The sequence below is a fragment of the Schistocerca nitens genome, chromosome 10 (genome assembly GCF_023898315.1).
Source record: "Schistocerca nitens isolate TAMUIC-IGC-003100 chromosome 10, iqSchNite1.1, whole genome shotgun sequence".
NCBI classification, from domain to species: domain Eukaryota; kingdom Metazoa; phylum Arthropoda; class Insecta; order Orthoptera; family Acrididae; genus Schistocerca; species Schistocerca nitens.
Genome location: NC_064623.1, coordinates 219,569,670 through 219,583,253, shown reverse-complemented (window position 1 = coordinate 219,583,253; position 13,584 = coordinate 219,569,670). Strand labels below are relative to the sequence as shown.

Sequence of the window (13,584 nt, the reverse complement as noted above, 5' to 3'; positions counted from 1 at the left end):
TAGGTCACGAATAAACACCGGGCTGATACTGGGAAATGGTGGAACTTCTGATTTGATCATTGAATACTGAAATTGTAAATTGAATTATTGAATATGATTAAAATTGAAATGGAATTAAGTACTTAGGTAATTGATAGGTTAGACGCGCGATATGGATATTACTTTAGTTAGCATATTTACAGAAGATTATGTCCAGTGCATGTATGGAGTTGGCGACTGAGGGTGTCTGACGTAAGCAGTCAGACGGTCGCGGGCCGGTGGCGCCGCGCGTGTCTGGTTATAACACGCACGCGACAGAGAGAGCAGACAATCTTGTGTCATCACGCGACATCACAGTAGAGCCCTCTGGTGGACACGATATGAACTAAGTCAGTTGGGCTATGGAGCTCGCGGTGAACACACTGGGTGCAGCCATCTTGAATGACGGTACATGTGTCATCACCTGACATCAAGAGAGCGCCCTCTGCTGGCACTGATATGAACTAAGCCAGCTGCAGTCCAGACTCAGTGGCGAACACATCTGCTTGAAATTGGTTAAATAATAAAGACAAGTCCGTTTTTCCCGCTATTATCGTAGGTGTACCGCATTATCATTTGGAATTTGAACTTCTCGCCGTTTTCTGGGGGGAGGGGCGTTAGGTTAGTGGAGGTAGCCATAGTGTCGTATCTTCCCGCCAAAATCCACCATCCTGGGTGACATCACGGTGGCACTCTCTGGTGGCGACGATATGAACTAAGTCAGTCGGAGTCCAGACCCGGTGGCGAACACACATGCTTGAAATTGGTTACATAATAAAGACATGTCCCTTTTTCCCGCCATTTTTCTTGGTGTGACGCATTATCCTGCTGGAATTTGAAATTCGCCCCATTTTTCTGGGCGAGGGGTGTGGCAATTCCCCATATAAATTCTAGCTTCCCGCAAAAATCCGCCATCTTGAATGACGTCACGGTCGCCATCTTGGATGACGTCAACGCCGCTATCTTGGATGACGTAATTGTCGCCATCTTGGATAACGGTACTTTGTCCCAGAACGCAGGTTGTTCCAATACAATAGTCTCCTTCTAGACTTATACACTTCCTCCAACGCTGTTCGAATTTGTTGATCCATTCCAAATAATAGGAATTGTCCAAGTCTGCAAAATAGCTATTAGTTGCTGCAATCACCTCCTTGTTTGAATAAAATCTCTGTCCTGCCAGCCATTTCTTCAAATTGGAGAACAAGTAGTAGTTCGAGGGAGCTAAGTCCGGAGAATAGGGGGAATATGCAACGAGTTGGAATCCTATTTCCATTACTTTTGCGACCACAATTGCTGAGGTGTGTGCTGGTGCATTGTCGTGACGGAAAAGAACTTTTTTGCGGTCCAATCGCCGGCGTTTTTCTTGCAGCTCGGTTTTCAAATAATCCAATAAGAATTAATAATACGCACCTGCAAGTTTTACCCATTTCCAGATAGTCGATGAGGATTATCCCTTGCCAATTCCAAAAGACAGTCGCCATAACCTTTCCGGCCGAAGGAATGGTCTTCGCCTTTTTTGGTGCAGATTCTCCCTTGGTAACCCACTGTTTAGATTGTTCTTTGGTCTCAGAAGTATAGTAATGTATCCATGTTTCATCCACAGTGGCGAAACGACGCTTAACGTCGTGCAGATTCTTCCTGAACAGCTGCATACCATCCTTGCAACACTTCACAGGATCCGTTTTTGGTCAAGCGTGAGCAATCGCGGAACCCATCTTGCAATAGCTTTTTCATGTCCAAATGTTTATGCAAAAAAAAATATTATGTACCCACTCATTCGAGATGCCCACAGCACTAGCAATCTCACGCACCTTAACTCTTCTGTCATCCATCACCATATCATGGATTTTATCAATGATTTCTGGAGCCGTAACCTCCACAGGGCGTCCAGAACGTTCAGCATCACTTGTGCCCATATGGCCACTCTGAAGATTTTGAAACCACTTATAAACTGTTCTAATCGAAGGTGCAAAGACACCGTAATGTTTATCAAGCTTCTCTTTAGTCTCCTGAGGCGTTTTGCCTTTCATAAAGTAATGTTTAATCACCACACGAAATTCTTCTTCGTCCATTTTTTGACAACTAAACATGATCTCGATACGCGCCGGTGGTGCAATCTTTCGGACTTTGCACGGACTATTCAAACGCCCCTCATAGATACAAGAGGAGGGAATTTCCAGTATTTATTATGAATTTATGTGTTGATAAGCACCAATTACCTAAACTGTAAACTTCTATCAATAGCTCAAAAACAAAGGATTTTTGGACGTACGTTTCCATGAATTTTTTCCTTGTTCTGGTGTAAGGAATCTGCCCCAAAGTTTGTAAAAGTACTTTTTAAACATCCTATAAACAAGTCATCGATGTGATAAACTAACACACACACACACACACACGTGGACGGACGCACGCACGCATGCGCGAAAGTAAATTACGAAGTGTTACCAAAAAATACGGCGAACACTGATTAAACTCAATCGAAGCACTGTCCTTGGCTAGAAATGCACTTATCTCAACGTTGAATCCACGGTTGGAAGTATTTCTGGAAGGCTTCTTTTGGAAGGGCGTTCCGCTGCTCCGTCATGGCCCTCTCAATGTCAGGAATGGAGTCAGAACGTTTTCCTTTAGCACGATTTTCATTTTCGCAAAGAGCAAGAAGGCGCATGGTGCTAAGCCTGGTACTTAAGGCGTATACGGACAGACATGAACGCATTTTATGGCCAAAAAGTAGCGAATCAAAAGCGAGGTGGGGCGCGGCTCCTTGTCGAGAAAGGATGTCATTGGCCCATTTTTCTGGTCTCTTTCTCCGCATGCATTACAGTGCGCCCTTGTAAAATTCACCGTTTATAGTTGCTCCCCTTGGAACGAACTCTGATCGCACTATGCCCTCAATATCGATAAAAACAGTACCATGACTCTAATATTCGATTTTGACTCGTGTGCCTTTTGTTAGGGCGAGGAGATTCGCTGGTTTTACGTTCGGAACTCCGAGAATTTTCGTCTCAGGGTCATATCATGGACCCAAGTTTCATCTTCAGTTACAATTTTGGACATAAAGTCTTGCTCTCAGTGAAGACCATCCTTCAACTGTGTGAAAACTGACACTATTTTCGTTCTGTTCATCACTCGAAAGTCTGGAAATAAATTTTGCACTCACTCGTCTCATTTGCAAATTATGGTTTAAAAAACTTTGCATAGACCCGTAGGAGATGCTAAGTTCTTCGGTAAGCTCTCAAATAGTTATTCGCTTGTTTGAACGAAAATTTTATGCCGCTTTTTGCTCGTTTTCTTTTGTTTTTGAGGTTACTGGACGTTCCCAACCTTGCTCGTCTTTTAACAGCTCATTTCCCCTTTTAAATCGCTCATACGACTTGTGAACAGTTTTCAGAGTTACAGAATCATCGCCACACACCAATTTTGACATTTCATAAGTTGCTTTGGCACTTTTTTGCAAGCTGAACCGGCCGAAGTGGCCGTGCGGTTAAAGGCGCTGCAGTCTGGAACCGTAAGGCCGCTACGGTCACAGGTTCGAATCCTGCCTCGGGCATGGATGTGTGTGATGTCCTTAGGTTAGTTAGGTTTAACTCGTTCTAAGTTCTAGGGGACTAATGACCTCAGCAGTTGAGTCCCATAGTGCTCAGAGCCATTTGAACCATTTTTTGCAAGCTGAAGCAGAACTAAAATCCACACGTTGTTCGAAATCCACGATGCGCGACAGGCACGGTAAATACAACGTCACTCCGACGTCTCTGGACGCTGATGACAAGTCAGAACGTGTCCCAATGACGCTGCCTATCTCAACGGATTAGGCTACCAGACATATTACATCAAATGGTTGTAGTGTCAGCCGCCGCGTTTTTTTAATCAAACCTCGTACCTCCAGTCCTCTGGTTCCAACACGGTTTTCGGGAAGTTACCATAGGTTTGAAGAAAGTGCCATAATTGCATATCTTGCAAACGTTCTCAGTCGGGAACCTCTTTGCGTCGCTGTCAGTTCTACGGGCTCTGCTTGAAAACGGCGCATCATATGCAGCACTCTCTACTCTACGGGCTGTAAAATGAATTATACACACCACTCTTTTCTGTACAACGGAGTTATGCCTACAATTAACGTCACTGCTGTTTAAGCTGGCCGAGAATGAATCACGTGAGGACCAAAGCGACTTTAACGTGGCCAAGAGCATGCCAACTAAAAACGCCTTGTGACACATTAAAAACAAAAACAAAACGATGACACTTGGTGTGTGTCTCTTTTTAATTTCTCCGTCTCCTTCATTTTCAGTTAAAATCAACACTAACAAATGCAATGTACGAGGGTAGCGAAAATGTATGTCACGCCGTCCAGTAGCGGCCCTAGTAGCTGTCTGAATAAGGTGCGCTGCGCTAATTCTCGGAATGGAGAAAATCAAGTACCGTGCAGTAGCGAAGTTTTTTTAATAAAAGAATTCTTTCGAATTCATAAACATGTGTGGTGACTCGAAGCTCATAGTGTGTGTGGTGACTCCTTGCTTTTTAATTTTCAGTGTGAAGAAATGGGTTGCCGAATTTAAACGATGCCGTAAAATTATTCAAGGTGGTCCACGTGAAAGCCGTTAAGTGAGACCACGTCAAAAATCGTCGAAATATTGCTCGGTACGATCTCAGAAGACCGGCATGAGAAGGGTGTAAAATTGCCAAACCCGTAGGCATTTCGAAACAACATGTCTGCAGTTTGCTTCAAGAACTGTACATGAGAGGGAAAGCTTTGAGCAAGATGAACACCACGCCTGATCAAGGCGTATCAGAAATGAATTCGCACGATAATTTCCAAATAGTGTTTGGCGTAATATCATAAAAGCAAAATAGGTTTTCTGCATCTATATTAACAACGGATGAAACACAGATTCACCAATACAAACCAGACTCAAAACAACCAGCGAAACAACTGCGAGAGGCCTCTTCTTCAGCTCCGAAGAAGGCGAATATCATTTCATCAGCGGGAAACGTCACGATATCGGCGTTCTGGGATGCGAAAGGAAACCTATTAGATGCCTATATTCAAAAAAGTAAAATGGGAACTAGGCGATGCAGGGTGTTTAGAAATTAGTTACTCAAAAGTAACTTTCAATTGTGAAAAAGTTAAATAACTTACAAAAATATTTGATACAGCACTGAATACAGAATATCCTCATGTTTTATTTCCTTCTAACACTGTTAGTTCCCGACGTCTCCGCTAGGCGGCATGCGCAAATAAGTTATTCCTACAGTCATCATGGAGTCGTATAACGCTGCAGAGCGTGCCAAGTGTTGTTTATGGTTTCATGAATCCGCATGCTTTGCTAAAGTTCAGAGACAATTCAGGACTAAATAGCACAAGCCACCACCTCAACGACAAATTGTTATTAATTGGTACAATAGTTTCCCCGAAATTGGCTGTGTATCACATAGGACGCGGGTCAGAGTCGGCAGCAACTGAACTAGTTCGGCAGTCTTACAAAATTGTTCAAATGGCTCCGAGCACTATGGAACCTAATATCTGAGGTCATCAGCCCCGTAGAACCTAGAACTACTTAAACCTAACTAACCTAAGGACATGACACACATCCATGCCCGAGGCAGGATTCGAACCTGCGACCGTAGCGGTCGCGCGGTTCCAGACTGAAGCGCCTAGAACCGCTCGGCCACACGGCCTGCAGGCACTCTTACATTAAGAGTCCGGGTAAACCAACGAGACGTTGCAGCTTAGAATTGAATATGCCTAGTATTGTAGTGTGGAAGGTGTTATGGAAACACCTGCTGTGGTGTCACCGCCAGACACCACACTTGCTAGGTGGTAGCTTAAATCGGCCGCGGTCCATTAGTACATGTCGGACCCGCGTGTCGCCACTGTCAGGATCGCAGACCGAGCGCCACCACAAGGCAGGTCTCGAGAGACGTACTAGCACTCGCCCCAGTTGTACGACGACATTGCTAGCGACTACACTGATCGAAGCCTTTCGCTCATTTGCCGAGCAGATAGAATAGTCTTCAGCTAAGTTAATGGCTACGACCTAGCAAGGCGCCATAAGTAACTTCATACTTAACGCCAGACGGCGTGAGTTGACGCGTGCCCTTTCGGCTACTTCACTGTGGACTGGCTGCCTTAACAGTCCACTACACCTGCCATTCAAACTGTACAAATTGGAACTGCTGCAAGCTTTAAGAGAAAGTGAGAAACAAAAACCAGCTAAGTTTTGCGTAGGAATGTTTAACAAAATGCAGAATGAAGATGATTTTTCTTACTAAAATTGTGTTCAAAGACGAGGCCAGCAGCGGTAAAGTGAATCGGCATAATGTTCGGAAATGGCGCGAGCAAAAACCACGTCACTTAATCGAACATATACGGGACTCGCCTAACGTAATGTTTGTTGTGCTGTAAGCTATAACGTGATTTACAGTCCTTTCTTTTTTATCGAATCAACTGTAACTGGCATAACGTATCTGCACATGCCTGAATACTACCTAATGCCTGAATTACAACAGGATAACAACACAGAATCTATTTTCCAGCAACATGGCGCGCCACCACATTATCATCGTGAATTTGTCGCGTATCTCCGTAGGAATGTGCCGATTTGGATTGGACGTGATGGAACAATATCCTGCCCACCAACCCCAACGGGCCTCCGTGTATGCGTCTGTTCCTCCACTTCCAGGAAACGTCGATGAGCTGCGACAACGGATAACACAGGCAGTGCCTCCATACATTAAGACTTGCTTCTTAGGATTTGACAGGAAACTCATTACAGATGGGATATTTGCCGTGTTACGAAAAGTAATCACACTGAACATGGGTAAGTAAACTGCATTCAGTGCTGTAGCAAACATTTCCGTAAGTTATTTACCTTTTACACAATTAAAAGTTACTTTTGTATAAATAATTTAGAAATACCCTGTAGCTTATTATTCTTTAATATTATTCATATATTAAGAATTACAATATTATTTTAAACTGCTAACGAATCTGATTAAAAAAACTCGAGAAAAGATACTACGTTGGCGGATGAAAAAATCATCTTTCTTCAAACCAGCGCACTGCCAACAGAAATTTGTAGGCAATGGAAAAACTGAGGGATCTGCGCCATATGAGGTTTTTGAATATCCGCCCCATTTCCCAGATTTGGCTTCCCAGGCTTCCATGTCAACTAAATTTCCAAGTTTCCTTGGTAGACAACGTTTATCGTCCAGCCACGAAACAATCGCAGCACTTCCACAAGAACCTACACAGGTGGATTAAAGTCATTGGAACTCCACAGAGTGAAGTGTACTACGAGGGCCGTTCAGAAAGTAACCTCCGGTTGATTTAAAAAAATACACCAAGTTAAATAAAAATATTTTAATATACACATCTTACAACTACATCTTTGCACTATTTTTCTACATAGTCTCCATAGCGATTGAGGCACTTATCGTATCTCTTCACAAGCTTTGAAATTCCTTCTGCATAAAAATCACCCGCTTGTGCCTGGAGCCAGCCTGTGACCGCATCTTTGAGCTCTTCTTACGGTAACCCAATCTTGCTGTCACTATCTCGTACAAGAGAGTCTTAGAAATCTGTGGAAAACCAGTAGACAACTCCGACATTGAGAAACGTCGATTTTCACGAACTTTTGCATCAACTGTCTGAACGAGTTCGTCAGTCACCAATGATGGTCTACCACTCCTCTCTTCATCATGAACGTTTTCTCGTCCACTTTTAAATAAACGAACCCATTCACGGACAACTCCTTCACTCATAACTCTTGGTCCGTACACGGCACAAAGCTCACGATGAATAGCTGCTGCAGAATATCCTTTGGCTGTAAAAAACCTTATGACAGCACGCACTTCACATTTGGCGGGGTTTTCTATTGCAGCACACATTTCAAACTGCCACAAAAACTAAACTAGAGCATGTACGACGTTCACTCGACCACGGCTTGATGCCGACTGACCTGTTGAGTGCGTGAACGCACAGATGGCGTCGCTACTCCCCCCACAACCCGCACTGTGACCAATCGGAGGTTACTTTCTGAACCGCCCTCGTAATATTCAAGGAGATTGCATTGAAAAATAAAAGGTCTTCTTTTTTCACTATTTGTCGACTTCAGATATTTGGGAAATCATTTAGGTCCACACACGGATATGGTATAATCAAATACAATAAATGCATGAGGCATCAAAAGTAAAGCATATATAGACTTAAAATACTCTTGTCGTGCTTCTTTACATAAATACATGGAGGAAATTTGCAACCCGCTACTAAGAGCATATGGATGTCAACAGATTCCAGTCTTCTACAAGTCCAGCTTTATGTCACAAATTGCCCATCATAAACATACTGTGTTACACACAACTGTCAAAGGTTTACAGATAGATGTCCTTGAACAGATGGAGATTGACAATCACAATAAAGTCAACTCACAAAATTCTTAACGAACAAACAGAATCAGCACAGAACTTTTTCTTCCAGAATACACAAAACTTCCTGTCTCTAAAGCACTATAACGTGATATTGTGATGCTGCTGCATAGTTTATTCTTCTATCAATGTTGTTGTTGCCTTCAGTCTGAATACTGTGTCCACGCTTTTCTCCACACTAGTCTATTTTCTGCAAATCTTTTCATATCTGCTTAAATGCTGTAAAATACATACATTTGAACGTGCCTACTGTATCCCTCTACAATTTTTTCCTCTCACAGTGCCTACCATTACCAAACTGACAATTCTTTGATGTCTCCGGATCTGTCCTAACAAATGACCACTTCTTTTGGTCAAGTTGCGCCATAAATATCTTTTCTCTGCAGTTCGATCCAGTACCTCTTTATTAGTTATTCGCTCTACCCAGCATTTTCTTACAGCACTACATTTCAAAAGTTTCTATTCTCTTCTTATCTGAAATGCTTATTGTCCACGTTTCACTTCTGTACAAGGTAACACTCCTTGTCCTCAGAACAGAATTCCTAAAACTTAAATTTATATTGGCTGTTAAAAAATTCCTCTTTTTCAGAAATGCTCTTCTTGCTACTATGTATCTTGTTTTATATCCCGTCTACTTCTTTCATCATCAGTTATACTGCTACCCAAATAACAAAAACCATCTTCTACTTTTCTTGTCTCATTTCCTGATACAATTCCCTCAGCAACGCCAGATTGAATTCGAACACACAACTGCATTCCAGTAACATACATTACTGGCCATTAAAATTGCTACACCAAAAAGAAATGCAGACGATAAACGAGTATTCATTGGACAAATATATTATACTAGAACTGACATGTGATTACATTTTCAAGCAATTTGGGTGCAAAGATCCTGAGAAATCAGTACCCAGAACAACCACCTCTGGCCGTAATAACGGCCTTGATATGCCTGGACATTGAGTCAAACAGAGCTTGGATGGCGTGTACAGGTACAGCTGCCCATGCAGCTTCAACACGATACCACAGTTCATCAAGAGTAGTGACTGGCGTATTGTGACGAGCCAGTTGCTCGGCCACCATTGACCAGACGTTTTCAATTGGTGAGAGATCTGGAGAATGTGCTGGCCAGTGCAGTACTCGAACATTTTATATACCCAGAAAGGCCCGTGCAGGACCTGCAACATGCGGTCGTGCATTATCCTGCTGAAATGTAGCGTTTCGTAGAGATCGAATGAAGGGTAGAGCCACGGGTCGTAACACATCTGAAATGTAACGTCCACTCTTCAAAGTGCCGTCAATGGGAACAAGAGGTGACCGAGACGCGTAACCAATGGCACCCCATACCATCACGCCGGGTGATACGCCAGCATGGCGATGACAAATACACGCTTCCAATGTGCGTTCACCGCGATGTTGCCAAACACGGATGCGACCATCATGATGCTGTAAACAGAACCTGGATTCATCCGAAAAAATGACATTTTGCCATTCGTGCACCCAGATTCGTCGTTGAGCTGATAGTCCATGCTGCTGCAAGCGTCGTCGAACTGTTCGTGCAGATGGTTATTATTTTGCAAACGTCCCCATCTGTTGACTCCGGGATCGAGATGTGGCTGCACGAACCGTTACAGCAATGCGAATAAGATGCCTGTCATCTCGACTGCTAGTGATACGAGGCCGTTGGGATCCAACACGGCGTTCCGTATTACCCTCCTGAACCCACCGATTCCATATTCTGCTAACAGTCATTGGATCTCGACCAACGCGAGCAGCAATGTCGCGATACGATAAGCCGCAATCGCGATAGGCTACAAACCGACCTTTATGAAAGTCGGAAACGTGATGGTACGCATTTCTCCTCCTTACACAAGGCATCACAACAACGTTACACCAGGCAACGCCGGTCAACTGCTGTTTGTGCATGAGAAATCGGTTGGAAACTTTCCTCATGTCAGCATGTTGTAGGTATCGCCACCGGCGCCAACCTTGTTTGAATGCTCTGAAAAGCTAATCATTTGTATATCACAGCATCTTGTTCCTGTCGGTTAAATTTCGCGTCTGTAGCACGTCATCTTCGTGGTGTAGCAATTTCAATGTCCATTAGTATATCTGAGCGTTTTCTTTTATCTCATTATACATTCTTTCATTCTCATCATCGTCTATGGAGCTAGTTGACATATAAATTTGTATTACTGTGCTGGGTGTTGACTTCTTTTCTAGCTTGGCTACGTTAGTAGCTCACTATACTGTTCATTACCCCTATCTGATTTCGTGTCCATAGCCCTATACTGACCTAACCAGAAGTCATGTTCCTCCTGCCACGACACTTCAGTAATCCCCACTCTAGCCAACTTCAACCTGTCCAGCTCACTTTTTAAATTCCCTAACCTACCTACCCAATTAATGTATGCCACATACCACGCTTTGATCCGTAGAATGCCAGTCCTGTTGTTTCTAATGGTGACATCGTCCTGAGTAATCCTCGCCCGGAGTTTCAAAAGGGGGGCTATTTCACTTCCGGAATATTTTACCCATGATCACCATGAATTCATACAGTAGAGCTGCAGCATGTTCTCAGGGAAAACAATAATCACGGCTGTAGTGTCCCCTTGCTTTCTACCGTTCACTGTACCAGCACGGCGAGACCATGTTGGCTGATATCTTACCCACTGCACCTCAAACTACTGAAAAGGTTGCTGCCCTCTTCATAAACCACGAGAGAATCTGGCCTCTCCTCAGATACCGTTACCCTTCCGAAGAGGTTGCACCAACTGTACGGCTAACCGTGTAGTTGAGGCACGCATGCCGCTACTCCTCGACAAGGTCCATTATGGGGAGGGGGTTAGCTTCCATCAATATGCAATCAACATTTCAACTCATGTACACATCTACAGTTTTCCAAGTCCATTCGTGTATGCCATGTACGCTTACTTGTGACTCTTTCACACTTTTATTCATGTAATAACTACTGCTTACTGGACTATGTTAAATTACTTGTAACTCTTTCTCTATTTACCACTTTCTATTTTCACGTTTTCACAAACAAAACCTCAAGTCATGTACATAGCTACAGCTTTCCATGTTCATCTATGTTTGCCACGCATGCTAGTAACTCATTCACGCTTTTCTTTATGTCATAAATGTTTCAATGTATTTATTTATCTACAGTTTTCTAAGTCAATATTACAAGTATAACGTCAACGTATGGACACAACTATGCTTTTAATGTCCACTTGCATCCATATTTTATCTGTAAATATTTTATATCGTAATGTAATCACACGTCAAAGACAGAGATTTGGCAGGCTGTAAGAACTAGTATCATTACGTTCAATCTTTGTTTACTGTAAAACCAAATGAGCTCAATTGTCTCTCTCTCTCTCTCTCTCTCTCCCTATGCGCGCGCGCTCGCGCGGGTATGTGTGTGTGTGTGTGTGTGTGTGTGTGTGTGTGTAAGCTGGCAAAAATGAATGTGACAGAAATGAATTTCTCGCTGATGTCAGAAGTCCATGTACTGTAAATATCCAAAAACGTAACGATCTTTTCGTTTCGTTCACATTTCCGTAACTTTTACCTAAATTTCAATTATTTTCCCCAGCACCGCGAATCTAGCGTCTAGCTGTACATGATTCAGAAAATAATGTTCTTGTAATAACGCCATACGATGATCAGTCTGCAGTGGCTAGAAAACTAGCTATGTTATTAGGTATACAACTTTGCTTGCGCCGTGTTTTCTCGACGCCTGAGGCTTTATTGTGAAAAACTTACAAAAAATTTACGATTCCCAGTACTGGCCGTCGCTGGCCACTACTTTCTCCCATTTTTTGGGCAGCATAAAAATCAAGATGTGGAAGAACAGGACGCTTTTGAGGAGACCGACGAATCGATACAATTTTGCACTTCTTCATATGACCGGAAAGGCTGGTCAGTCAGGCCATGTGCCAGTGATAGAATAAGGAGATAATCGGAGGGAGCAATGACTTGATAATACTGCGGGTGGGTTAGGACTTCCCATTACAACCTTTCCTAGATGTTTTTACGGGTTTTGGGGTCGAGCATTGCATTCTGCAAAATCAACTTTTCGTATCTATCGATATTCAGCGTTCGGCTCAAACGCATCAATTGCTTTCGATTACGATCTGCTGTGATTGCTTCCGTCGGTTTGAATAGCTTCGATAATCTTGTCTTTTCCACTGCCATGCCGTTTTTCCACGTCGAGATAACCGTTCTTGAAGCGTTGAAACCATTGTCTGTATATTCTTTCACTAACAGGTGCTTCACCATAAGTCTTACCCAGCATTTTATGAGCCTCATCCGCATATCTCTTCACTTAAGCAGGAAACTAAAACTTCCCGCAAATGACGAGAATTGAGCTTCTACGTTAACATATTAAATCGAGAAAAACTTTATGATGCAATCACAAATCGATTAATATTTTGATGGCGTTGTGTTTACATATGCCTAATCTTATCGTATGACTAATAAATTTACCCCGTGCAACACAACTTGCCACAACTGCCGTCTATTGCAATACGGCGGAAGCGAAGTTGGAGGCCTAATGCAATAAATCGAATTAAGTTCCAAAAGCGGCTGGTTGCATATCATACCTACAAGAATCGCCAAAATAAAATAAATTCAATATGGGATATATTTAAGAACGCTGGACCATATTAACGCACATTGACACCATGTAATTACAGATTTCAAGAAGCACCTTAAATATTAACATCCAAGTGTACAGATTCCGTCTCAGCTTCAGATGATACGTTAAGGACTCTTACGTTCCTTATATTAATGACAGCGTTAGTGTCCGTACCGTTAACGTGGGAGAATTAAAATTTTTCCGGTACCGGGAATCGAACCCGAGCCTCCTGGGTGAAAGCCAGGTATCCTAGCCACTAGACCATACCGGACACACTCTTCTTACTTTTTCGCAGGCGGAGCAATGGGTTGCAACGCGTTTTGCGACTCTCGCGATCACTGCGCCTACGCAATCTGTGATCATTTCTTGATATATAATATTTTCGTCATTTTTTTCCGTTTTTCGTCGTTCCTTAGCTGCTTCAAAATTCATAGAAGTATGTTTCGTCTTGGCAACTAAATGGAAAGCAGTTTTTTTCCCTCAAATACACGTTTCAGTTCTTT

At 42.9% G+C, this 13,584-nt stretch overlaps 1 non-coding gene across 1 annotated transcript; it reads right to left on the bottom strand.

Moving 5' to 3' along the window:
* Nucleotides 1-13,280: 13,280 nt before the first annotated feature.
* Trnae-uuc (transfer RNA glutamic acid (anticodon UUC)) lies at nt 13,281-13,352 on the bottom strand. The gene has a single exon. It is a non-coding gene; the product is annotated as a tRNA-Glu (tRNA).
* Nucleotides 13,353-13,584: the final 232 nt, after the last annotated feature.